The 27,585-nt window shown below is 39.6% G+C and overlaps 1 protein-coding gene across 3 annotated transcripts in view; it reads left to right on the top strand.

The window, feature by feature from the left end:
• The first annotated feature begins 5,140 nt into the window (after positions 1-5,140).
• The window catches only part of nck1b (NCK adaptor protein 1b), a 50,068-nt gene continuing 27,623 nt past the window's right edge, over positions 5,141-27,585 (top strand). For 2 of the 3 annotated variants that reach the window (XM_012880161.3, XM_012880159.3), the window contains exon 1: positions 5,141-5,393. The gene's annotated coding sequence lies outside the window, so the exon portion shown is untranslated. Of the gene's footprint in view, positions 5,394-5,430; positions 5,473-27,585 lie in introns of those variants that run through there. The other variant, XM_021307362.2, reaches the window with a different exon arrangement.

The raw sequence follows: 27,585 nt of genomic DNA, 5'->3' as shown, positions 1-27,585 counted from the left end.
TGTCATACATTCTGGATTGATTACAAATCAACTGAAATATCGCAAGCCTTTTATTGTTTTAATATCGCTGATTATGGCTTACAGCTGAAGAAAACTCATAAATCCTATCTCAAAATATTAGAATATCGTGAAGAAGTATACTAGTAGGCTATTCAACTAATCACTTGAATCGTCTAATTAACTGGAAACACTGCAGGGTTTCCTGAGCCTTGAAAAACACTCAGCTTGGTTCAGTAAACTAAATCACAAGTATGGTAGTGGTTAAGAGACGACATAATATTCTCACAGTAACTGGTGTACTGACCATGGCATTACTGTCCTTGATTGGCCTGCCAATTGCCCTGACCTGAACCCCATAGAGAATTTGTGGGGTATTGTGAAGAAGAAGCTGAAAGACACCAGAGCCAACAATGCAAATGAGCTAAAGGCCGCTATTGAAGCATCCTGGGCATCCATAACACCTCAGCAATGCCACAGGCTGATTGCCTCCATGCCACGCCGCATTGATGCAGTAATCTGTGCAAAAGGATTCCCAACCAAGTACTGAGTGCATTAATGGACATTTTCAAATGTTTGATTTTGTTTTGCTGTTATAATTTTTTTTTTTTACTTGGTCTGAGGAAATATTCTAATATTTTGAGATAGGATTTTTGAGTTTTCTTCAGCTCTACGCCATAATCAGCGATATTAAAACAATAAAAGGCTTGCGATATTTCAGTTAATTTGTAATGAATCCAGAATGTATGACATTTCATGTTTTTTAATTGCATTACAGAAAATAAAGAACTTTATCACAATATTCTAGTTTTCTGAGACAGTCCTGTATATTGATGCTTTGATGTTCGAAGTTGTGTCACGGGTTGAAATGTCAGCCAAAAAAAAACAAACAAACAAACAAACAAAAAAAAAAATAATCAGGACATCACCAAGGTGTTGATATAATCTTCTGTTGTCACACTGCCAAAACTGTGTAAACGTCAGCCCAGAAACCATTCATGCTGTAACAAATAATAATAAAAAAAATTAAAAAAGGAACAACAACAAAAAAACAGTACTGAAAGACCTGATTTTTTTCTGTTAGTGTTAAAAACACAGTCATTTGTGTATGGGCTGCTTACTGGTGTCAAGGTGTACCATGATTTTAAATGGCAATTGCTTTAAAAACACTACAAGTGTTGATCACAGCCTTTCTATGATTTTAAGTTCTTGAGGTGCCAAAGAAGGTGTCAGAGTGAGCAGACTTTTCCGTTTCTCAAGCTGTACAGAGCATAGAACGAGGCATTACTGCCCATTTCCCCACCTAATGCTGTGCACTGCCAGTCAGCTGGCTGACACAGGGCCAGGGCTTATCCCTTGCTCACCACAAACATAGTTGTGTAAGAAAAAAATTCAGTCAAGACCATCACTCCTTTTAAGGTAACTTTGTGTTAAAAGTAAAGTTAGCAATGAAAGAGGAACACATCTGCCAAGCAGGCTACGTGGGTAAAAGGGATAATAGATAAAGTACATTTAAGGGGGTATTTATTTAACATTTTATGTTAAGTCTTTGTCTTTCAACAGAAAATGGCCAAAAATAAATACTATAAATCACTTTTTTTCCTCACTTCAGTAGGTATGATTGTTTCTTAATCAAACCGTACCAGATCGTGTTGCACATTTTTGTTGATGACCTAAAACCGTGGTATTTTAGCTTATCAATATTGTAAGAATCTCATCTAAATGCTGGACTAACAAAGGAATTAGATTGAGGGTTCCTACAAAATTTCCCCTTCAACAATTCTGTACTTTTCACACAAATTTTTCAGCCAATTTACACAAAATTCAGAACATTTGAGTGCAGAACATTTACCTCATATTCTACAAATCTTGAAACGACACAGTCCTGAGATTGGCTTACAATTCATCAGTGTTTTATTTTTGGCATCTGGACTGACTTAAATCAGCTCTATTTAAACTCTAACACACATCAAATACGGACACTGATCTGTGGTGACATAATCCTTTTTCTGAAAATGAAACAACAGTTGTTGTTTTTTTAAACAGGCTTTGGACCACAGGTTTAGTTTAAATCTGTAATCTAAGAGGGTGCAGAAGCCAAAAATGCAGCAAAATTAGTTTGTTTTATTCCTAAACTAATACTATACACATTTTTTGCATACAAACAAAATTCAGTACTTCGAAACAGCGCAGAAACTGTAAAAATTTGTTGTTTTTCTGAATTACATCAAAGCAAATAAAGAAAATCCAAAAAATAAGACTGATTAGCACTTAAACTACATTTCAACTGCTCCAAATACAAAACCGTAGGTGGAGCAGGATTTTTTTTTTTTCCCTGTTCAAACTACATCTCTGACCCCATCAGCTGGTTTATATTTAACAAAGGTGATTTCCTCACTGAGCGTGGCTTCTGTTTACTCTCAGATGTATGTCAAACTAATACCCAGAGGCAAGAGCACTGAACTGAATTCAAGTCCCCCTTTGACAACGCCGGGTCCATCTACTCTTTCCTTTTCTGTATCGGTGGACCCAGCAGCTGGACCGGAGACGTCTCCCTCTTTCGTTTTTTTTTTTTTTTTTTTTTGGTCCTTTCAGGAAACCAGTCTCTGAAACGCTGCCTGAAGGCCAAAAAGGAACTGCCGAGGAATGAAATAGAGACACAATGTAGTGCATGAAAGAGGACACTTTGCTGATTCAGAACTGACGTGTTGCACCAACAGCCCAGCAGGGGGCGTTCATGACTCACTTCATTGCCCGGGACAGCCAGGAGTGGAAGAAGACAGCTGAGCTCTGTGGCGCCACCATGCCTGCAGTCAGTCACTACCCATGTGCATCTAGAGGCACTACTTGCTCACGCAGTCTTACATGCATACTACGTCTTACGATCCAAAATAATATTTTTATTTCTTTGTGTCTATCTCTTATTCCCTTTTGAACATCCAGTCCTACACGACTCTGAAATAAAACCACCGAACTTCTCTTCAGTGGCTTGGGTTTTTGTGTGGCACCCTGATGGCCGCAATCTGGCCAGATTTCTGTGAGTGACCCCCAACTAGAATCTTCTCATACCGAAGTATGACGCCAATTAGTGCTTTTCCCAATACTTTTAAGTCATCACAATATTTCTAACAAAAAAAAAAATCCCACATTACACTTCCTCTTTTTATTCATCCAGCAGAAGCGGTGTCATTATAGAATACATGTGCTTCTGCTATGTGGTGTATGCACTCTATTACCAGGGTGACTGTTATAATGGAGACTGTTTAACGTTGGACATATCTGCAAAGAAGCTCAGTTTAAGTTAAACCAAGCTGAAATCAAATGGTTGTGTGAAATGACACTCAATGGATCTACTATCACTAGTGATCCAAAGAAATCTAAAAGAAAACAGAATCAAAATGGGAACAACCAGCTGTCTCTTACTTGCTTTTTAATTATAATAATATCCAATATTAAGGATGGTAATAACTGTTTTATTATTATTATTATTGTTATTATTATTATAATGCATAGATTCCTATTCTGTGAAGAAACATTGCTTAAGTGCAACAAAACTGAGAAGAAACCTGCTTCACGTTTCACTTTGCAAAGCTAGGGCGTTTGGGTGCAGAGCGGAGAAGACATGTAGAGGAGGCCCATCTGTTAGAGCAGGAAACAGATTGCATCCTGCAACGAGCTGCACAACCTTCCAAATTACTCTGCAACTCTCTTAACCACAGACGCGTTTATTAGATGCACCAGGAGGCGGCGGAACGGAATTTGATGATGTTGTTTCTGCCTTGCATGATCGTACGAGTGGGAGAGTTTGTCCTGAATGGTACAAAATGACTGGGCTACCTCGACAAACAGCACCCCGCACACTCATTGGTTCCTGAAGAGCTGTAAAAAAAACAAAAACAAAAAAAAGAACACCTTCTGTTAAGAAATGAATGTTCTTTGCAAAATCCCTTTTGTCATTAGCTTTGTTGCTAATTCCTTGTAAATCACCCTTTAGTTAGAGCGACAGTATTTAGCCGTTTGCTATAACATTTCACAAGGTTGGAGCATATATATAGAGAAGACTTTCTGACAGTTCTCCCAGTTTCACTGGATTCTAGATCTTGCCTTATGTCATCTCCTCCTTAGCTCACTCTGCAGGTTTTCTTAAGGATTTAGCTCTGAGGACTAAAATTGCTATATGGAAGAAGGTTGATTTGGTACTAGTGAAGTAAAGTTTGGGTAAATATCCTACTGAATCAGTTTATTAACTAGGGCGATGCACTAGATTAATCAAAAAATAAAATAAAATAATTTTCGTTACTCAAATTTCACGCACTCTAAGAAGGATTCCAGTGTCTCTAGAAAGGAAACAGGTCCACAGCATCACGTCTCCCTTACCAACCTGTCCATTGTGTGTGGTTGCAAGTTACATATGGGTCCTTGTCATGTGACCCATCTCTAAATGTCATATTTATACCCCCAGAGAAACAGAAAGTATAAGTTCTTAGACACTGTGATCAAGCATAGTATCTTTAAAGAAACGTTTTATAGACATTACAAATTTTGTTTAGGGGTAACAGTGTGTTTTTGATAAAGTCTTACTTTTGTGCCATTTTGACACTGCGATCAAGCAAAGCATCGTTAAAGAAACGTTTTATAGACATTACTTTACAACAGAAATTAGGGGTAACAGTTTTTTGTGCCATTTTTTGGCCAAGTTTTGGATTTTTTTTTTATATTTTTCAGCCTGAAATTATTCTGCTATATTTATTTCACAGTTGTTGTTTTTTTTTTACACATCTTTACCAGGCGTGTCAACAAATCTGTTCACGTTTGTATGCAACTTAACATGCTCATCATCCTAGGCTTTGATTTGAACAACTGTTTAAAAAGGAATGAGGTCAAATAAAGCACATCATAATCAGAGCCCTTTTTACATATTAAAATTAACAAAGGGTTATATTAGTATTTAATACATTTACAATGTATTATTCTTTACCGTAAAAAGGCAAAATAAAAAAAATCAGGACGACGTTCTATGGGAATGCAGAACATCAACAGCTGCAGCACGATTGACTAACAGCGGTGTCGGCCAATCAAAACGCAGCCTTGTCTTCGCGCGGCCAATCACAGAGGAGCAGTTGGGAGGGGCCTGCCGTGTAGCTGTTGCAGCTAGCCAGTTAGCCTAGCCGCGCTGCTGAGCTCTGACACGGTCTGATGCAGAAATGCTTTTCCAACGGGGCGCTGCGTCTAGTCAGCGAGGCTAGCTTCTCAGATTGGGGAGGAAAAAATAAATATATTTGGCCGCTGGCTAGCGAGGACTGTGGATATCCGTTGCAAGCATCTTTTGTCGAGACGCCTCCATCCATACATTATATCCAAAAGGGGGATAAGAAGAGGTGGCCATCAGCAGTCAGGTAAGACGTGGCATGACTGAAGAGGGATTGAGCCAGGCTGCCGCACTCTCCTCTCCCGCTGCTCCCCCTCCGCTTAACGGTAAAAAACCCACACGGGCTAACGGCTACGAGGCAGCCGAGACCAACAGAGAAAAGCCAGCCTTTCTGCTTTGTCGCATTGCCAGCTTGGTCCGACACGCCGGGTCCCAAAGATATGGGGGGGGGGGGGGGGTTAAATGTTCAGCTCGGCTCTAAAACGAGATGTTGGTGTTTTCTGTGTGTTTTCCACAGACAGGTTATAAAAACCAAGTTGGGCGGCGTGACACGCCGAAAAGCATCACCCGTGGGATAAAAAGGGGCAAACATCCAAGCGCAACAAATGCTGCTTGTACGTTAAACCGTGTTTTTTATTTTTAGTTTTTTTTTTATTTTAGTTCACGTTCATGACTGAGGCTGAAAATGAAGACGATGCTCTGATTGGAAACACGGTGGATGTTGAGCGCTTTCTGCTGGAGCTTTTACTGTAAAGTAAAGCACGTTTGAAACATTTCCATAAAACGTCTGTGGTTTAAAAAAAAATAAAAAAAAGATCCGATGGATGGTGGCGAGACAGAAATGCGTGTAAGCAAGTTCCTTATACTGATTACAGATGACACGTGCAAGGGCTAAATATATTAGAAAATACGAATCACTGCATTCTCTACTTTTGATTTTCTTTTCTTTTTTCTTTTTTTTAACCATCTTTAAACTTTTGTGTGTAAGCATGGGGGAATACTTAGAAAGTATGCCCCAGCATTGGACAAACAAATAACCATAAGCGTTATATACTCTAAGGAGGATTTAAATCCTCCTTAAATAATCCTCCATAAATTCAAGAACAGTGAGATTTGATGCTTTCTCGAGCTGCAATCACCTTCAAAGCAATAGAAAACCTCTCTTTGAGGAGGTGGCAATTGCTTTTTTTATTTCTCTTTAAGTGATGAAGGTTAGAAAAAGGTACCTTTTGGATGGAAAAGTGAACAATGCAGATTGAAGTAAGTACTGTTTTAAAATTATGGGGGATGTTATCCCTTAGTTTACATTGAAACCTACAAAATGTTATGTAATTACCATAAAACCTTGAATTAACAATACATCAATGTTCTACCATCATCAGGGGTTAGGATAAATGCCATTGCTTGTACCTAGAGATACAAAAATCCGTCTGGCAGATATAGGAATAGGCAGATTTTCCCATGATCGGGGTTTAGCAGGTCAAATACTAAATAAAATCAGGGGGGTTTTTCTATTAAAGGCATCAAAGCTAAGAATTCCCACCATTTCAGTCTACACTCAGAGTAATCATCGGTATGGGCCTTAATGCAGTTTTTTTACGTGAATTAAAATGAGATTTACAAGGTAGGGGGAATAAATAGGGACAGCTCTTTTATTTTGTTTTAGCTTCAAAACTTCTCTCTTCATTAAATAACCTGCAGAACATTTTATTTAGTTGTTAGAATAATAATAATTAATAATAATAATAATATATAAAAAAAGTGCAATTTGTCCAAATGGTGATTAAGAGAAAAGCAACTGGTGTTGGTCTGGACATCCTGATTGGTTAATCTCTTCTGGTAAGACTGCCTTCTTCATCCAAGCATTTTGAATTTGGCAACAAAAACAAGTGGACAGTCATGGGCCGTTTCTCAGTATGCGTACTTGAGCGTTCTCGTGTGCTCCTGACACATCATCAGCCCCAGCACTGTTCCAATTGTCAAGAACACCAGACAGAGAACGCACCAAATCCCCGGGCGTCGAGCATGCTTCAGAGCAGACTATCTTCAGACTGACCGCTTTCCCAGAATGCACCGCTGCCGCAGCAAAATTCTGTCTTTTTTTTTTTTTTTTTATATATTTTTTTAGGCTTTTTTTTTAGATATTAAAAATATTGTTTTAAAAAGGTTATCAATAAAATATGGTGTAGTGTAAAAATAGTTTTGTATGTTAAAAAAAGGCTACAGAACTTAAATTCTAATTGATTTAACACAAAATATTACCTCTCACGTTGAAAAATGAATACTTTATTCACACAATTATTAAGCCAACAGAGTGCGACAATTTAATCGTGAAACCTTTGTACGCAACCATGGTGAGCTGCTGCTGTAGAAATTCATAAGTCATGACGAGGCATCTTTAAGGTAACTGTGTTTAAAAGTCCAGTTCCCCAGCCATGAGGATGAGCAGCCTGTCTGTAATGTAGCTGATGGAAGGCTGGCTACCTGAGCAGAAAGCCTGACTAAACGCTGACTAAACAAACAGCTAATATCAGCCTGTTAGACGACCGATTAGGGCGGTAGGATAGAAAATCTTGCAGTGACAAGATCAGTTGCAATAAATGCCCGTTTTCTTTTTTTTCTCTCTTTTTGTCGTCTGTGCTTCCTACACTCAGTGGCCTTTAGCGTGTCATTTGTGTTCAGGGTGAACATCTGCTGCCCTGAAACTCCTGTAAATACTACATTAGCACGGACAATACTTGGAATATACTAACCGACAACGGTGGTCCAAACGGCCTTTGAGATTTTGAAGATGTCACACCCTGATAAAGCAGTGACTATATTTGCAATATATCGTGTGTGGCCTTGCTCGTTAAAGAGCAGAATAGCAAAAAGGCCTAAAATTCTGCACAATAAGCATTATTAATAAACTAATACTAAACTCAAAGGGTGCTTATTCTGGTTTTTGGCTTTAGTCTATGTATCAAAAGCAAATGGCATAGCTGTACGAGTTAAAAAAACAGTTCACAATAACTAATTAATAAGATGGGATATTATTTAAGCAGTAATATAAAAAAAGTTCCTTTTCTGCTGAAATAAAATAGCTCTTACTACCTTTTCCTTTTTTTTTTACACTTTTATGTGACTAACATACTGTGAAATGATCATATTTCTACTCAAGAAAATATACTATGGTATTATCATATTTAATACGTACCTACCAATGCTCAGTTAAAATACTTTGTTTCTTATTTAGGAAACACCCTTTTTCTCCCCCTCCTCATGTTTTTGTCATAAATTGAGTCAATTCAATAATCCTCAAGACCAAACGATGCCAGTAAACGGGGTGTATCAAAGTTTTTTTCCTAGAAGACGGGGTGATTTCCCCAAATCTCATGTTTGGGTCGATCTGAAGCGTCGCCCCAACAAAACCGGCCTGTTTTTTTTTCTTTTTTCTTTTTTTTTCTTGCAAGTCATTAACATGAAATGAACCGATGCAGAATGCAGGCGTCGTCACGTCATGTTTTCACTTTAAACATGGCTAAAATCGAAAACGGGTCAATGCGCTGCCTCATCTGCCATGTGAAACCAATAACTGGAAGCCCTAATATGCCTACTTTGTGGTTTTAGACGTCCTCCTTTAGTCTGTCATCCAACATTGTTTCTGGCTTTCCTAATCTCCGGCGGGATAAATGTCACGCTTCAGCTGCACACAATGGGGGATAGTTTTTTGGCAAGATATTATCCCCTGTGCTTTTACAACCTTTTACAAAAATTGCAACGGCGCGCTACAGTCGGCCATTTCTGGCCAGCCGCTGGCATCAAAAGGCACCAAGGAGCTAGCGGCCGTGCCACTCTTGGCACAGCTAGTGGCATTTTGCCAGAGGCTGTTGTTATTGGACAGCGGGCCCCTTCTCTCAGGTGGTATGCTGTGAATTGTAAAAAAATGTTTCCCTGCCCGTAGCATGCGATCATGACTCAGCCATCTTTGGACTGCATTTAAGGCTAGTAGGTACAAACAGCGCCCCGACGTTTAGTGGGACCCCCGATAATAAGATGTGCAAAAAACTTAAAACAAATTCACATTTTGTCGTAGTAGCAAAATCTCACATTGAAAAATGAATAAAAGTGTTCACCATAGAAAATATGCCACATTTTAACAAATGGACATATCCGCACCCCTTTTTGCTACCGCTACCTTTTACTTTTTATCAGAAGTCCCGTCCGAGTGGAGCACATTCTGAGAGTTTGTATTACAAGATAATGATGTATTTTTTTTTATTTTCAATTTAAATACAAAAAAAGGACATGTTTGTAAAGAACACAGCTGAACGTTTAAATTACTTGTTCGCAACAATTTGGATGTCAAACTACTGGAAAACTATCTTCTAAATGTGCATCAGCCATACTGGATACTAAACTCCGAGTTGCAACTTCAAGAGAGCGTCATAGTTATATTTTTGACTTTGGAACTCGGGAAAATTAGATCTCAGAGTACAAATAGTGGAGATCATTTTTGGCAGGGCTGCCTGTTGGAAAGTCCTTGAATAATTTCCCCAAATCATACCCTGGTTCCTGGGTCGTCTCTTCAGCTGACTCCAGAGGTTCTCCATATTTTAGGTCTGGGGTCTGTGACGGTCATGGAAGAAGATTCATATTTGTCTTTGAGCTGTTTCTATGTTAATTAGGTCATATGGATCACTATCCCATTGAAAATGTAAAGGCAATCCATGTTTAACTATCTGGTAGAGTTCAACAGATTGTTAAATATTTAACAGTAAGCCTAATAATCCATTCTTTCTTGCCAGACCAACCTATAAAGTTTATTGCTCAGTCTTAATCTTTACGTCCAAAGTACACAGATTTAGTCAAGGATTTAGCAAGCGTGACCTTTTTACATTTTGGACCATGTTTTACTGCAATAAAAAATTAGTTTAGAAGGCTCTTTTTAACAGATCGTTGCAGGGAAGCCAGTAAGTTCTGAAACTAGATGAAGATTTTTACAGTAGACTAAATAGTTTTACTTTACATAAACTAACAAAAACTAAAGTGTGTTAAGTGAAATGATTTTAAAAGGCTATAGTGTAAGGTAATACTCGTCAGTGCCACAGTTTACGCCTAATATGGCATTTTACATCAACTGCTGTTCAATCAGTAGGAGAGGGTTTGCGTCCTCTTACCAGTGAGTTGGAAGTTCACACGCAGAGACAAATGCACATAATACTACAATAATAATAATCTAAATAAATAACCTAAATAATAATGTAAAGCCCCTCTCACGCTGACAATAATTTTGCTGTCTAACTGCATAGTCTTCGTTTAGCTCTCCCCCTGATGTCTCCAAGCCTCTGGGACTGAGAAATGTACTGAAGTTGTATGTCTTCTGTAGTCCTTATACACTGCAAAAACGGAACTTAAAATAAGTAAAATGTTCTTAAAGTTAGTGTATTTATCCTTGATTTGGGCAGGTAAATAAGATTATCTGCCAATGGAATGATTTTTTTTGACCCCTAAAATAAGATAATTAGACATCCTGCACTTAAAATAAGATGATGGAGATGAATTGTTCCCATTTTAAGTGCAAAAATCGTATTCCATTGGCAAATCATCTTATTTACCTGCTTAAATCAACGACAAATACACTTATTTTAAGAACATTTTACTTATTTCTAGTTCCATCTTTGCAGTGTAAAGCTACCAACCACTGAAAGAAGCACCGGTCCTAAGCCACTGACTGTTGTGGCTAACCAGCTGTTGGACAGACTTAATTTCCAGCTGAAACCTTTTTTTAGTGGATGGCTCGATCAGGTGGCATTGCTGCATTCCCCACCCACACCCCCTACATAAAATATCTAGGGGGAAAACCAGTGTTGTATAGTAATGAAGTAAAAATACTTCACTACTGTACTTAAGTATATTTTGGAGTACTTTATACTTTTCTCAAGCATACATTTTTTTGATTACTTTTACTTCACTATATTTCCGTACTTAATTGCATACTTTTACTCCGATACATTTTCAATGTTTGGTTTAGTTACTAGTTACAAAAAAAAGTGTCGGTTTGGCTCTGCCAGACGTGCGTACATGCACAGGTTCGCCCGGAGCGCCTCCGTTTGAAGGTGGGGCCTGGCGCTCCACGCAGCCAATCACTAACGCGCCTGGCCTTTGATTGACATGGTAGAGACCCCCCTTTAACGCCGCTCTCATTGGTTGTGCTGTCTTAAATCCAGCCTTCCCTCTTCCTGATTGGCTGTTTTCTATTACGTGTGTGTGCGTGCATGTGCGTACGTGCTTGGAGCACGAGATTTCAGTTTTGATTTTAACTGGGATACTAGACTACGAAACTAGTCCCAGTAAGAAACTAAATATTATCTGCACTAAAATAGGTGAAAGCTGCTCAGTGCAGTTCTGAACAGAAGCAGCAGAGAGAGGTTTGAATTGTTGAACTTGAGAAATGTAAGTAACCAACGTTAATATCTCAAAATAGCATTTAATTCTGAAGTATAACACATTTTTATTAACAAAAACCTAATCTCCTCTATAAAACTAAATATTCTGTGCCAGGCAGGAGTTCTGAAGACTGCTGGAAAGATGGAAAAGCAAAGACTGTAGGTCATAAAAATTCAGATTCTTAGCCACAGCCGTGGCCATTATTTCATTGTTATTGTTGCTTTCATTTATTTTTGACCATTTGCTACTCTTGTTTAGACCTTTGCGTAGTTATAATAGTATGATTAGGGTTCCACAAAATAATAGTGTTATTCATTTGACTATTTCTACTTCTAGAATTAGGATAAAGATAAATAAAACAAAGGAACACAATTTACATTGGTTTTATTGTTCATAGATTTCCACACTGTCCATTAATAAATTAGTATAAACCAGAGCCGGAGCTAGCAGATTCAGAGGGCCGAGAATTCCCAAAGTATCTAACATATTCTACCTCCTGCAATGGAAGGGAAAAATTGTTATGGGCTGGCTGATATACAGCAGGTCAAAAAAGGCCATAGTTTGGCTGCAGTGCTTGCTGTTCTCTTATGAAGAAAAGATCTTCTAGTGCACTAAATTCAATAGCTGGGTTGAAAATATCCAGTGTAAAATACAGAGCTTTGTGTGTGTGGTGTGTTGGCGGCAGGTGTAGAGGGTGGGGGCCCAAAAAGACTGTGTTGTCCCGGGCCCTAGCAAAGCTGTCAGCTGGCCTGCCTGCCGGTGTATCTATTAGCAGGGTTACCACTTCCTGTAGGTTAACTAAGCCTGGTTTATCACTTCACCATGTTCTTAGTATACACCCCCTGGTCTAAAATTTTACCTGCACTTGGTTGTGTGTTGGTTTTGCTTGAAGAAGGAAAACTGAAAGCTTACAAAAAAAAGTTGTATTTTCTGTCTAAACTTGGTCTAAATTTCTCCTGCACTTGGTTGTTTATATTATTTTAAGTGAATTTGACTTTCAAAGTTTACCAAAATCTAAAAAATGTCATTCAAACTGCATTTGCTTTGTTTTACTTTTTACTTATACTTTTCATTACATTACTTGAGTACATCTATTTTTACAGTAATTTTCATACTTAAGTACAAGACATTTCAGATACTTTAAGACTTTTACTCAAGTAACATTTCAGTCAGCGACTTGGACTTTTACCAAAGTCATATTTTGGAGAGGTACTTATACTTTTACTTGACTCCGAGATTTCAGTACTTTATACAACACTGGGGAAAACTGTCTTGTGCTAAATTCAAACAAGCCTCCCTCCTAGCTTTTTTTTTTTTTCTTTTTAGCTTTTATGCTTGAAGGCTCTTGCATTTTCATATTTCAAATCCAAAAATAGCCCCAAAGCAACTTGTCTGGAAAATCTGCACCTGTTAGCTGTCAGTGTTTGTGCACAATTGAGGTTTCACTGTTAAGCACCTACAGGCTTAGCTGTTTTGGCACTAATTAGTTCTGGCACTAATGGTGGCATGTTGAGTTCATTTGTGTAACAATATGTCCTCTACCACACCTTTTACTCTTTGTAATTCTTACCTTTTTATGACGGGGGGGGGGGGGGGGCGTACAAATATAGACGATGATGATGAGCTCGGTAGCTGCCAACGCTGTCTTGAACGTTGAGGGAAAAGTGCTAACTTTGCGTTTCAATAAATGCCAGAAAAGTGTCGTGGCTCAGAAATTTCCCTAGCAGAGGATTCGATTACACGTGGCCAAGTGGGGATTTTATTAATTTGTTATCTCTGCAGTCTATTGTTGCACAAGTTTCCTTTTCATTTCCCCTTTTTCTTTGGTAATATTTTTTTTTCTTTCCCCTCCTCCCCCAACTACTGTCCATCATGTCTTTTTTTTTTTTTTTTCATAGAGATGAAAACAAAACAAACAAATTTCAACAGAATATTTAAAAACGCATTAAAGGTAAATTAAAATGAACCCTAAAATGAAAAGGTAACCAGTGGAGTGAGTCTGACACAGGAGCAATGTGATCTCTCATGGGTGTCGGTTAGAATCCGAGCGAGCAGCGGCGATCTGAATTGCTGGCAGTCTTTGTGATTGTCTAAGGTGGGAAACAATCAAAGCACGAAGAATCATTTCAAGTTTGGCTTTTGCCATAAGTCACCTTAAGTTGGCAACGTTCCTCAGGGGAAAGAAGCCCGTTTTCCATTAGTACTTGGTGGGATTTTCAAAAGCTATCGCTCCTTCAAAGCTAACCTTAGGTCCCTGAGGTTCTGCTGGACAAACGAACCTAATGCTCCAATATGCTGTTTAATATGCAGCAATGTTCAATAAATTATGCTTTTATTGAAAAGTTCCTTTTCCCGGTGACCCAATTTACTGAGTAAAACATTATATAGATTAAAAAACAAGCAGACTGATGTTTTCAAGTCTTTATTTCTGTCAGCTAGGATGATTTTTCTGTATATCATATTACATCAGACACATTTTTGGTATAGAAATATAGGCTTACTGGAAAGCAGGTTTTAAAGAAAACCTAATTGAAATTCGTCCAACAACTTCGTGATCTTCCAGAACAGAAACGACTTGATCTCCTTCCACTTTTTCTAAAATCTGCGACTTCTTTTTTAACATTTTGACTTGAATGGGAGTGAAGAAACTGGTCTGTAAATATAAGGCAAAGTTGGATGTAAACTAGACTTTTAAAGTAGTAGTCCAACCGCAGCGTGCTGAAAAACTGAGACACTCACCAGATCAAAGAGACGATGACAGACTTCTTTTTTTTTGTACACAGCTTGTACAAACGTCAGAAGAGCTGGAGGAGGGTCTCTGTCGAGCAAAGCAGAGACATCATGTAAGGTCACGAGACTGAAAGGACCAAATATGAGAGGGAGACGCGTCATAAGGGGGAACATGATAAGCTGGTGGTCAGATGTCCACTCTGACTTCTGATTTACTCAACAAAGAAATAGTGAAATTCATTACTGTCTGCTTTGGACAAAACCTGGACTTGGTCGGAACCAGGTGGCTGGTTATCCAACCAAGCTGATGGTGTCAAACAAAAACCGAGGCTTCGCCGTGCCTTTTCTCCAGCAGCGTTTCTTTTAACCCAGCATTGCTGCAGATGTGGGTAAGGTCGCACTTCTGTCGGATCCTTCTGTAAAGGGAAAATAAGTGAGATTTCTCTACTTGTGACAAAGCTCCGCCTCCTCCCCCCGGTGTTTTTGAGTTGCACACTCCCTTAGAAATGTCCTGGTGGTTGCGAGCGTAGCTATTTTTCCTCCCTATTAGTATGAAACATAACATCATGTTGAAAGGACTCGCCAGAACAGCCTCAGTGAGTACAATCGCTGGCTTTTCCTCCTTGATTTGGGAAGGCTCTGCTGTCGGCTGCACAGACACGTTCTGCCTACAGTAGAAATCAGTAGTTAACAGGTTGTTAAAGTGTGTATTATGTGTGCCGGTCCTTTTATCAAATCAGTGACTGCTGGTTGATTGGTTCAGAAACGCCAAATGCGGTCTAAAATCTAGAATATGAGGCGAGAGATTGATGTTTTGTGCTCGTTTTTTAAAAAGCATACTGAGGCAAAGCGATAAAGCCATGTTGACGCTTCTTCTCCCCACTTCTGCATAAACCTCATCTTGTAAGCCGTGCGCGGTCAGATTTTCTATCTCTTTACACATGAAGTCGGCGACGGGACTTCCTCTCGTAGGGCAACAGAAGCATGGCAGCTTCAGCTATCTGCTTCTCTCTTAGTTCATTAGGGTCAGGGGTTTTCTCTCGGTGGGTTTGGCAGAATGAAAAAGGAGGATGTGTGCACTCGTGTAACCACAGCTGTCAGAGTTGTATTAACATCTAGTTTCGTATCCACGAGAAAAACAAGAAGGCATTTCTGTCGTGATATTTGTGTTTCTTTACAGATGAAAGGACTTTTTCCGGTGGCGTCACCGACAAAAGTGGCGCTGTGTGAAGTTATATACAAGCGCCGTCTCGTGGGACGGACCGTTCAGACCTTGGAGTCGTTATTTTCGTTATCGCTTGCGTTTTCTCCATAAGTCCTTTGCTACAAAAAACTAAATCTACCTCGTTCTTGTGCAAAATTGAGTTGTATACGTGAGTGATCCTAATGAGACCAGCATATGCTACTGTGATTGATGATCGCCCAATGTAAATGTAGTTTATTTTCGGGACCACGTTGTTCCAATATCGGTTTTCTTGGGTCTGACATTGGGCCGAGGCCAACGATCCAGACTCCGTTTAGCAGAGTTGTTGATCTTTGTGTTTATGCTGCTTTTACTCTGGAAGTTTAAGCTCTTGAGCATGTTGTTGTTGTTGCACATTTCACAATTACACTACCCAAAATAATGTGTAGGAACTAATGACCGGACCACATAAGCGTGTGTATATCCATCGAGGTTGCTCAGATGGCTTCCAGCTTCCACATAGAGGAGGAGATTGTCGCTCTGCCAGCGGACCGTCTGCTTACTCAGCGTGGCCATCTACGGAGATATTTCAGTGTTGAGAGGGAGAAAACACAAGTTATGTGTTTCCTGCAAACATTTGGAGAGAGAAAAGTTGTTTGGTCCGCATGGTAAAAATAACTGGGGAGAAAACGCAGAGCAGTTGACGGCGTGCCATTTATTTTTTTTAATAGGCTCTATGGTTTCTGTGACGCGGAGGACATGAATGTAATGGCAGAAGTCAACAACTCCAATGGAATCCGCTTTCTAGCGCAACGTATGATGGACTTTGTCTATTTGATCTTACAATGAGTCTGTGTCCATCATTAAAGTAAAAGTCGGGACCTCCTTTAGGCCGCTTGCTCGCTGTGCGTTTGATGTGAACACGTGAGTTTAGGAGAAATATTGTACATTACGGCAGTTCTGCAAAAACCCAGTTACAGCAGACGCGTGTGGAGACAAAATATCTGACGCTGTGAAAACAAATATAAGAAAAGAAGAAGAAAAACCAGGAGCAGCATCCTGCACATCATCACTGACTTAGAAGACAACAAAACTACCGTAAACCTTGAGGAAATCAGTAGTTAACATCTGAAGAGTTTTCAGTTGGATAAAAGGCACTGATTGTTTAATGTGTATTCAAATTTTTCATTTTTCTTTTTTTTGCTTAATGTATTGAAATTAATTCCCACACATTTGGTTTGTTTTTGTCCGTTGGATTTTTGACTTTCTTCTATACATGAGCCTTGTGAGTGTGTGTATGTATATATATATATATATATATATATATATATATATATATATATATATATATATATATATATATATATATATATATATATATATATATATATATATATATACTTTTTAAGATTTATACAAGGAATTGCATTTAAAATTTAAAGTTTCAAAGATTAAATGAAACAATTGGAGAATAGTGACAAAGATCCTAAGCAGCAACAGGAAGGCTAGCTGGATTGCAGAGACTTTTGTCATCTAAACCTTTAGCCTCTACCTGTGAGGTATCGGGGGAACCGACGGCAAATTCAGACCCAAGGTGTGGAAAAGTTATCGTCCAGAAATGCAGGCACCAACTGCAGCAGCTATACAGATAAGATAAGATATACAAATATAAGATATAAAGTCATCTACTGTAATATTCTAGGTGCATGTTGCTAGCTTTAATATAAAAACAACTTTAAATGTGGCTAAATGTCTGTTTTATCCATGTTAATGTGGTCGTGGCGGAGGTGTGTCTGTATTGGCTCAAGCAACACCAGGACCTTGGGACGCTGCTAAATGTTTAAGGAGAAAGGTTGGAGATTGGGAAGAAATGGAATCAAAGAAAGTGCCTGGTTCTGGTTTCTGATGTTTAATTTGTTTCTCTGTGGGAAGTGAAAATGCAGTACTGCAAGACAAAACTGCTGACATTTATAAATTGGTCAAATTGTCTCTCACATAATAAATAATCGTAGTCCCTCTGTGGTGCAGCGGGCTAAGGTTGCGTGAGGAAGGGTTTTTGTCAGCTTTTATATGGCTGTTAAGAAAAAAGCTTTATAAAGCAACTTCTAACATCTCTTTCTTTGTTTTTATCTTGACCATTTTTGTTAAAACAGTCACCGTATCTCCTCTAGCCTCTCATCCTTGACGACTGTTGAGTGGTGGTTGAAACATCTAAAAAAAAAATCTCTAACATATAACATCCAAGATGTCTTCTGTGATCAAACTGGTTCGAGAACGTGACTTAGGTTATTTTGAACACTGGAAAGGAGCTCATTTTAAAGAACAATATTCGCTGCTGTTTGAAATGTGCGTAGGCCGTACGAGTCGTGCACCCAACATCAAAGTCTCTCTGAGGGAAAACGTTTTCTTTCTTCCCCGTCTCCTATCAAAGATCTGCTAGATGCTGATCTTGTGCAGAGCTGAGATTTCTTTGTCGGAGGCACGCAAACGAGAGCGTGCTTTGTCAGTCTTAAATTTCTTATTCACAATCCCACCACGTTATACTTCAGTGTTTTCCTCACGAGTCGCTAGTTTGGTGTTATTGTGAGAGGACACAACAGCTAATCTGGCAAGTATGGGTTATTTTAGGCTGAAGCTGTACATTAGGACTCATGCTGCACTATGTAAACTCGGATGTGTGATTTAGAAATCTGCTCATGCCTTCGTGCCTCGAGAGTTAACCCTGAAGGTTTCGTTTTTCTTGGGTCTCAGTGCAGAATATCTTGGAACGGGGCTGACTCTGAGCCCGGTTACACGGCCAACTTAGGCAAGAACTGGCAGCCTGAAGGTCTGGACAAAGATGTGTAGACAGGTGGTTATGGGGAAATTTTATAAAACAGATTCTTTCATAGAAGGATTATGTTCTGGGTATGTGCTTTTAAACAGATGAGAAATATTTCTGTAGGGCTGGCCTCAGGAAATAGGTTGCTTCAACGAGATCCTGAAACATCCATCCATCGACGATTTTCTGTGGTCGTTGGGAGAGAGGCAGGATGCACCCTGGACAAGTCGGCCTGTCCATCAGAGTAACAGCTGTAAAAAAGTATGAGAGACTTATTGACTCATCAGTCATTGTTTTTGGACTGTGGGAGGATGCCGGAGTACCCGTAGAGAACCCACAAATGCACAGGGGGAACATGCAAAGTCTACGCAGAAAGACCCCAGGATGGGATTGACGTTCCAACTGCGCCAGTGTGCAGCCAACCCTGAAACATCATCCTGTTTTATTGGAATAACTCTCGCGTTTGTTTGCCCTTTCGGCTTTGTTATTTCTAATACAAGAAGAGACGAGGAAAATATTACACCATAAACTCCTTGTTTCAAATGTGTATTGCAGGATTTACTGGCATATCAATATGGAGGCCAAGACTGGCATGAAAAGCACAAAGTTCGTTTCTTGGTCTCAAAAACAAGATATTGTGAACTCGCTTGGCAGGTGACTGGTACCAGTGGTGTTCATTAGTGACGTTCTGTCATCAGGTGGAAGCTGACCAGTTGGCCTATAACACTGCATTAATTGTGGGGTAAGATTTCAAAGTATGTACTGTTTTATCTTTAGGCCCATTTTAGCACAGGAGCATTTAAGAATGGTGCAAGTTATTCTTTTTTTTTAATTAATATAAATGTTTTCCCCATTAGAAAGAAAAACTTACAAGAAAAATGGTAGAAATGTGATCATGTTTTTGCCTGCCTTGCCACAGAGAACAGGGCAGAGTTAGGAGGTGTTCACTTAACTTAGTAAGAGGGTTTTCATGATTGTTTGGAAACATCTTGACATTGGAATTAAAACCTTTAAATCTATATGTTATTAGTCATAACTTAACGAGAAAAAATTTTACATTTCTGAAAGACTAGGACAGAGAACACTTTTATTTTTGATACCCAGATGTCTTCGTTTGAAGCGAAACTAGCTTAACAGCAAGACGATAAGACGTCGGCAGCAAGTCTTGGTACATTGCAAACAGGCTTAAATCGGAGGCAGCCGGACTTTGGCTCAGATTTTCTGAAAACGTTTCGACACCTATCCAAGCCGGATGCAAATCAGCGACCACGTCACTCTCCCGGGTCCTTAGAGGCTACCGCTTGGTGTAAGTTTAGTACTTGGTCACCTGAATCACGATGAGCCCGCTTTATGTCTATAATCTCTTTGGAACGAGTTTTAGGACTGAGGCGTACGCACTGATGAGTTGGAAGAACAGACCTCCCCCTCTGTCAATGCTGGCTTTTTCTCTTTTTACCAAGATGGCTTCTTTCACTCCTCTTTTAAAACATCTGCCCTCTCTGTCCAAAATCTGGACATCATTGTCTTCTAAAGTTGAGATTGACGATACAGGTTTTTTAAGGCCGATACCAATACCGATTATTTTGATATCAGGCAAACTGACATCCGATACGTGGGGCCAATTTTGTTATTTTTATTTTTTTTATTTTTATTTTTTTTTATTTGGTTTGGTTTTTTTTGGACCGATTCTTGAAGCCGATATTGCGTTTTCTTCCCCCATTTACATGTTAAAAATGACACATAATATAAATAACATAAATAACAAATGTTACACAAGTATCAATTTAAACAAAAAAGAAACACAAGTTCCAGAGTTTTTGCATTAGTGTCCCCTCTCTGGTGACAAGTTGAAATGACACCAGTGTTGTAGTAATGGAGCAGGAAAAGCATCTGCTGCTGGGACCGCACAGCTCTTTAGTTTTGAGGCGTCATGTCTTCTGAGGTAAGAAAACAAAAAAAATATCAAAGGTTGCCCATGTTCTTTCACTAATTCATCAATGATGACGAAGACTATTATAAAACTCCTCCAATATAACATTTTCGAAATTTTTGCTTTAAAAGAATAAAACACATGAAACGACATAAAACTAGTGAGAAATGCTGTATTAATACACTTTATGTATATTGAAATATTAGAAATATATTAATGTTATTGAGTAGTTATATTGCGATATATATTGCTATTGACTTACTGTCCACCCCTACGTAGCTAGTACATTAAATGTGAAACGATAATGAGCTGTGAATAGCCCCCCTTTGTGAACATCCCTGGCTAATACACCATATGCGCTCCTTCTCAGGAGAATATGCTCATCAATGCCAGGGCCGCAGTCTGTGGCTTACTTACCTGTCTACAGATTGCTCATGTAACTCGAGTCCCAGACCGAGGGTCTGAGTCGATTCTCAAGTCTTTACAGCTAAAGTCAAGATTAAAGTGTTTTATTTTGTTTGCTTGAGTCCAGGCCTGGCACTTCTGCTTTGCCCACAGTATGGTTAGAGGGATGTGGAACAATTTTATTTTCATCTGCCAATGCCTCTTCCCTCTCCTAACCAATCCCTTCTCACAGCGGATGCACCTCTGTAGCGTTCTACAGAAGAAACGAACCCCCGTCCCATCAAAAAAAAAAAATTAAATAAACCTTAAAAGGACTGCATATGAAACTTCTTCCTTCAGCTGTTTCTCTTCATCAATCTTCTGTTTCCTGATTTGTCCCCCAGCCTACCTTGCATTGAAGCCAGTTTAATAGAAAAAAGTATTAATTGTTGTGACTTTAGAGCGAGTCTTTGGGGAAAATCCGTTTTTTAGATTGCATCCATTTAACGTGCAGATGATCTCTTGCTGTGCTTAATGATTGCTTTTTTGGCAGCAGAGTACTCTGAGCCATCTGAACGGTCCTGTTTCATGCGTGTTTTCTAACGCACAACAGGCCGAGTTATTAAACTACGTGAAAGTCTGGCTCGTATTTACGGCGTTCCTGGAAATGGTTCCGCTGTGGTACTATTCCTATAGTTTCTGATGAAAAGTGAAAGACTTCTAAGAAGCAGTGTGAGTAAATGATAAGGAGGCTTTGATCAGGCGGTGTTGTGCTGATGCACATCACTGGTTTAGTTCATCTGAGGATTCTTTTTTTACTCCGCGCCCGCAAGAACAGACACTTTGAATAACGTCATCACTTTTCTTCCTACCCTGCTTAGCCCATTTCTACTTTTAAAATAGGGAATATGTTCTTCTGAGGTCATTTAGAGTGCATCATTTAAAAATAATAATAAATGAAAGCTTTTATTTTTAGCTTTGCTCTTGTGCTTTGGCTGTCTCATCAGCTTATCTTGTTTTTGCTCATAGTTTATCTGTTAGCTGTGATCAGAAGTGGATATTTGTACGTTGGGCACTTTGATCAGGTTTTAGCTGCCAGCGGACAAGTTAGGAAGTTGGTTTATGAGTCGTAGAGTCAAAAAGGAAATGGATCATTTGTTTTCTCAAGAAAACAGGACGGATACGATTCCGGGTTGTTGTCGTTTCTGCATCCATTTCTAATACTAAAATGTTGAGTAATCACGCTCTCATACAATGCAGTAATAGCCTAACCAGCGATGACAGCATCAACTCGTCTACATGTAAAACCATCTTAAATAGAATAAAGCAGAGTAACAGCTGGAGTATGGCAGATTCAACATGTTTTTCAGTTCTTAGTTTATGAATGAAGAGCAAGATTTATTGAATCCTTCTACATTAGAAGTAAAACAATCAAATCCTATGTTGTAGAAATGTTTTTTTAATTATTAGTCTCTTTGATGGACCTGCAGTTTCTTTTGCAGTCCGATTGAGGTCAACCAGTTAAAGTTGTCCCATTGGATAAAACCATGCTCTTATCACTTGACCGCGGCTGCTGTCTCTCTTTTTTTTTTTCCAGTTGGAGACGGGTTAGTCACTTCACCTGTGACGGTGTCTTTGCTTGCCAGACTGCAACAGCCAGACTGGGGAACTTGAAGCTTTAATGAAGCATAAAGTGAAACGGGGAACCGAAAGCACTATGATGGTGTTCTGTCTTTTCACCTTCCTGCTGCGTCTCACGGTCACTTATTCCTGCCATGAAGTAAATCCAGATGGCTCACCGTCAAAATATTTTTGATAGATCCATTCCTTTCGAAATAAGAAGACAAATTATTACATTAAACTGACTTGGCATCAGCTCCAACAGGTCTTTTGCGTTCCTACCATCTAGAGCTTTTAGACTTAATATATTGCGGTTAGTTATCATTTACATCCACTGACTTGACTTGGAACTACACTGCATGTTCAAATGTTTTTAGTATTTTTAAAAGCCGTTTGAGAATGTAATTATCAGGGATGTCCTGATCAAGATTTATTTTGCCCTGGTTTTCAGAACTACATAATTCAATCAATTCCCGTCAATGCATGTATGTGCTTGAATTTTGTCCTAAGTGTAGTGTTTGCAGGACAAGCCCGTTATGTTGCTTCAACGCAGGGTTGGGTAGGTTTAGGAACTCACCATAATCTTCTGCCAATCTTGTGTGCTTCCCGAAAGTCCTTTAAAGCCGGGATCTTCTACCATGGTCCTCAGGATCCACTGTCCTGCATGCTTTTAGTTGCCTCTGCTCCACCACCTGAAACATACGACTGCACGACCTCCTCAGCAGCCACCGAGGGCTGCAAAGGCCTGTTAACCACTCATTTATTTAGGTCAAAGCAGGTGAGGCGGGGAGCTGCTGGTGTGTGGTTTTTAGCTGCTTCTATGAATGCGTTCCTTCGGCCAGAGCGTTGCGTAGCGCAGCTCATTAAGACCGTTATGCACATAATGAGCGTAACTGTGTAATTTTAGCGTCATTTTGAGAACGTATAGCCCAATGTCCCGTTACGCTGAAATGCACTGGGGAAGACCCTGCCAAGAGCACACAGGACAGTGGATCTTGATGACAAGGTATGAAGACCACAAAATTTTATCTGTTTTGTAAAGAAAATTCTGACTTGACAAATTCATGTTTTTCCCCTGCTGGTAATTTGCTGACTTGCTAGAATTAGAATATGTCATAAATATATGACTAATATCGTCCAATACTGATGTTAATGCCAATACAGTGTTACCTCGTCGATAATTTGTCACATATTTCAATGCTGTTCCAGTTAATAATGTGGGGACAAAACCTACAAGAGGGGTTGTTCTCCAACTTTTTAAGATTAGTCATTTGCTTTGACACACACATTTATTTTAATAAGTAGTGTTTGAGCTGCGCACAGCAAGCAGTCTGTCACTTGACCCAGACTCACAGGGAACCAGCCAATTAACGCTCTTTTTACTCCTTCAATGTGAATGCTGTAATAACATCTGGTAGGGTTGATCAAATCCAGGTATGTTGGACCAAGTAAATGATGTGATCTTTCTATAAAACAGTTTTGCAGTTTATGCAAATGCAAGGATAGGCTATTGGCATTAAATTAGCTGCATACCATGTATTCCTCACTGACCGAAAATACAACAAGCAAATCTGTCAAATTTGAATTATTCTTTTTTTTGTGTGTCCAGAAATAGAATAAAGGTGTCATAAAAATCCAAATTAAAAAAACAAACACAAAATTCAGTGTTGAAATGGGTTCAAGTCAAGTATTTTAGATTTTGAGCCAGAGATTATCTAATTCAGTTCAATAACAAGAAAAAAACAGTGAAATCGCTCTCGGCGTTAGCCCCCGAATGGGTGCTCATTAGCCCCCGAATGGGTGCTCATGCCTGGATCACACAGCAAGATTTTAAAATTGTTGGTTGATTTTTCAGAACCTGACAAACCTCACACATGATGGTAAAAAGTTGAAGTAAGTCAATTTCTGGTAAACCTTGCTTTCTGATTGGCTACCAGTCGCAGTCACAGGCTGGGTGGTCATTTGTCCTCGGGGAACACCCCACATGCTGGGATACCTGGTCAAGACAATCAATCATGTTGAATATCCTCGATTTGAGGTTGGAGCGGTCCCAGTGTCCGTCCGAGCAGACCAGATCACTCTTAATACGCCACACACAGCAGGAATATCACATAAGATTATCTTTAGAGCCCTCTTGATAATCCGGCCGTCTTTAAGATTGTCCGAAAGGGAAAATCTGGTCAAAAATTGTCAGAATTAGCTTGCCAGACATCAGCCAGCCAAGCTTTTTTTAGTCAGCCCCTTTGTCAACATTTGATGCTACTGGGTGTCCAGCGAGAATATTCTGTGCATTCTTGCTACAGCCAGCATTGGTATCGATGCTGCTAAAATGTAAAGACTTTTAACAGATATTTTAGTTGCAACCAGTAGGTTTATTTTTAATTAGACGTTGCTCTGCAGGCAGTAGTTAGTAAAATGTGGTTCTCTTGACTCCAACAGACCCCGTTTCTATCTCTGGTAAATTATTGTGTTAGAGCTCTATTGCCTCTGAGGATTCAGCCTGAGCATTTTTTTTTTTTTTTGGGTGAATTGCCAGGCAACAGACTCCAAACAGTGGCTTATCTATGACATTCACACAGTTTTGTTTGGAGAAAAGAATGAGCCCTTTGATGTGAAGTGGCTCCGAAAGAAAAGCTCCAAACTTTTTTTTTTTTTTTTGCTGTTTAGTTGTTGCTGTGAGAGCAAATCTGTCTTTTTCTCAAAGGACGTGAACCACAATCTATTTTAGGATATTCCCAACTGCTACGGGGGGGATCCCGCGGGGTGGATAACCAACTGCTTTCACACAATCACGGCTGTAGGGCCATCCGTTCCCCCTTATTAGATTTCAACATGCCCCCCCCCCCCCATCAGGACAGCGTTCCCATTGGGGAATCCCTTCTCTCAGCAGCACTGGTGCTAAAGTTGACACCCTCCTCCTCTTTAACAAGGTACATTACGCGCGTCGATTCAAAGATAAGCTATCTTTGCTCCTCTCAGCTCGGGGGTCCTGTCAGATAGCATCACTTTCCCATCGTCCGGTCACTCTTGTGTCCGCACTTCCTGTCTCACAGCTGGCCTGCCAAGTCTCCCATGACCCTTTGCTGTGGTGCCGCTTGTTTTGTTTTTAGAGAATCCAGGACAGGCGGGATGAGCTCCAGTCCCAGGAGATTTAGCTGATGTGACTCATGGTTGGTTGGGGTGGGGTGGGGTGGGGGGGGGGGCTGGGTTGCGTTTATCGGTCCGTTGCCGTCCTCTGCCTGTGGCTTAGTGAAACAGGCTGGCCCCTGTGGCTAAAAGGCAACTCTTGGAGCAAGATGGAGGGAGAGCTGCAGTGCCAGAGGGGGGGCAGAGCGAGCAGTGAACACATCGAGCGCATTCCTGAAGGCAGCAGAGCTCTGTGATTTTAGCGGGCTGTCACAGGGATTAGGTTACCCGGTCTGCCTCTGTAAGCCCATGCCGTCGCTGTCTCATTGCCTCAGCGGTCCTGCTGAGAAGCGGCGCACGATTTGTCCCCGCCGCTGGGGGAAACCAGGATGCATATTTGTTCTCCTAAGAAAATCTTTCTTGAAATTAATGTATTTGCCCTTGATTTGAGCAGGTAAATAAGACTATTTGCCAATGGAATAAGATTTTTGCACTTAAAATAGGAGCCAATCATTTCCATCATCTTATTTCAAGTGCAGGATATCTAATCCTCTTATTTTAGGGGTAAAAATACTCATTCCATTGGCAAATAATCTTATTTACTCGCTCAAATCAAGGGAAAATACATAAATTTCAAGAAAATGTTACTTATTTTTAGTTCTCTTTTTGCAGTGTTGACTTTATCCGTCTAATGTGATTTCTGTTTTCTTGCCCACCCGTCTCCAGACGGTCTAAGGTGTCTTCCACGCACCCCCAGCGGGGGTTTTGGCTTAAACCCGACTGCCACACTGACCGCTGGGTGTGCTCTTTGACTTGCTCTGTTCTCAGGGTTTCTTTCTCCTCCGTCTGCCGAGTCGCACACCAGAGGTTATGGCAACAGCTGTAGAGGGCAGGATGTGGTGAACTTGTGTCACTGCCATTTCACCGTAACAAAAGAACTCGCAAAGTTGCACCTTGCATTTGCCCTTCATGCAGCTGACGAGCTGTTATTGTGGGTTTTTTTACTCTCAAATAAAGCCGCTTAGATTTCATTGAAGATTACATCTTCACAAAAATATTTTCTGTTTGTACCTAATAGTATTTTAAAAATGTGAATGTGAGACGGAGGTTATTGACAAAGGTGCTTGGAGCATTCAGAACATGAGGATCACTTGTTGAATTATTACTTCCTGGTGCTGCTTATTCTTCAGAGAAGACATCGTTTGGTACCTCAAAGTTTACAAGACAGTATATATTTGGTTTATAGAGATGGCCTTTATTGTTCTGTAATTATTTTTTTTTTGTCTGTCATGCACTAAACATGGACATTTTAGCCATTAATAGTCTAAATAGTAGGATAGTAGCCGCCCATACATTTTATTAAACTGGTCTATATGTGAACAGGAAAAAAGGGGAACTTGAGGCACGTTTTCTAGTGGTAAGAAAATAAAAGATGCTGCAATATGGAAATTTGGACCAATACCGTTAGCTGATCTGGCTGTTATGTCCGACAACCAATATTTACTGATATTACACCGCATGGCCAACCCGCTTCCCCCTCTCAAAACACAAACAGCAGCAAGACGGAAATGAGAATCTGTTAACATCAGCCCAGTTTTATGTATGGGGTGTGTGTATATTATATATTTTATTTATATATATATATATATATATATATATATATATATATATATATATATATATATATATATATATATATATATATATATATATATATATATATATATATATATATATATACACACACACACACACACACACACACACACACACACACACACACACACACACTCCAGTGATACTGCTCATAAATAAAAATAGTTTTATAATGTATGCTATCCACTACATCTTGAGAGCTAATCCTATGCCTAATTCAATGGCCCAATGTAACGACTGAAGTTAGGACGGTTCTGCTCCGAACTCATTTTCTCTCATCAGTTTACCTGAAATTACCTTTGGTTAGGGTTTCCCTCAGAGCGCTGTTTTTCACTTTCAGTGGTTTCCACCAGGAAGGCATCTAAGCTGTTGCTAACATTGGTGCACTTAGCCTTAGATAAAAAAAAAAAAAAAAAAAAAAAACACCAGTTATTTTATGTTCTGTCTCAGTTTTTGTTCTGTAGTCTTCCTCCCTGCTTCATCAGATCGGCACATCCTTCTGCAGCAAAATGGATCCCACAGTTTTTTGTGTCACAGATTAAAAGGTCAGACAGCTCTAA

Source organism: Fundulus heteroclitus, chromosome 21 (assembly GCF_011125445.2).
Source record: "Fundulus heteroclitus isolate FHET01 chromosome 21, MU-UCD_Fhet_4.1, whole genome shotgun sequence".
In the NCBI taxonomy this organism is placed as follows: domain Eukaryota; kingdom Metazoa; phylum Chordata; class Actinopteri; order Cyprinodontiformes; family Fundulidae; genus Fundulus; species Fundulus heteroclitus.
Note: the sequence above shows the minus strand (reverse complement) of the source record. Positions and strands in the feature narration are given on the sequence as shown.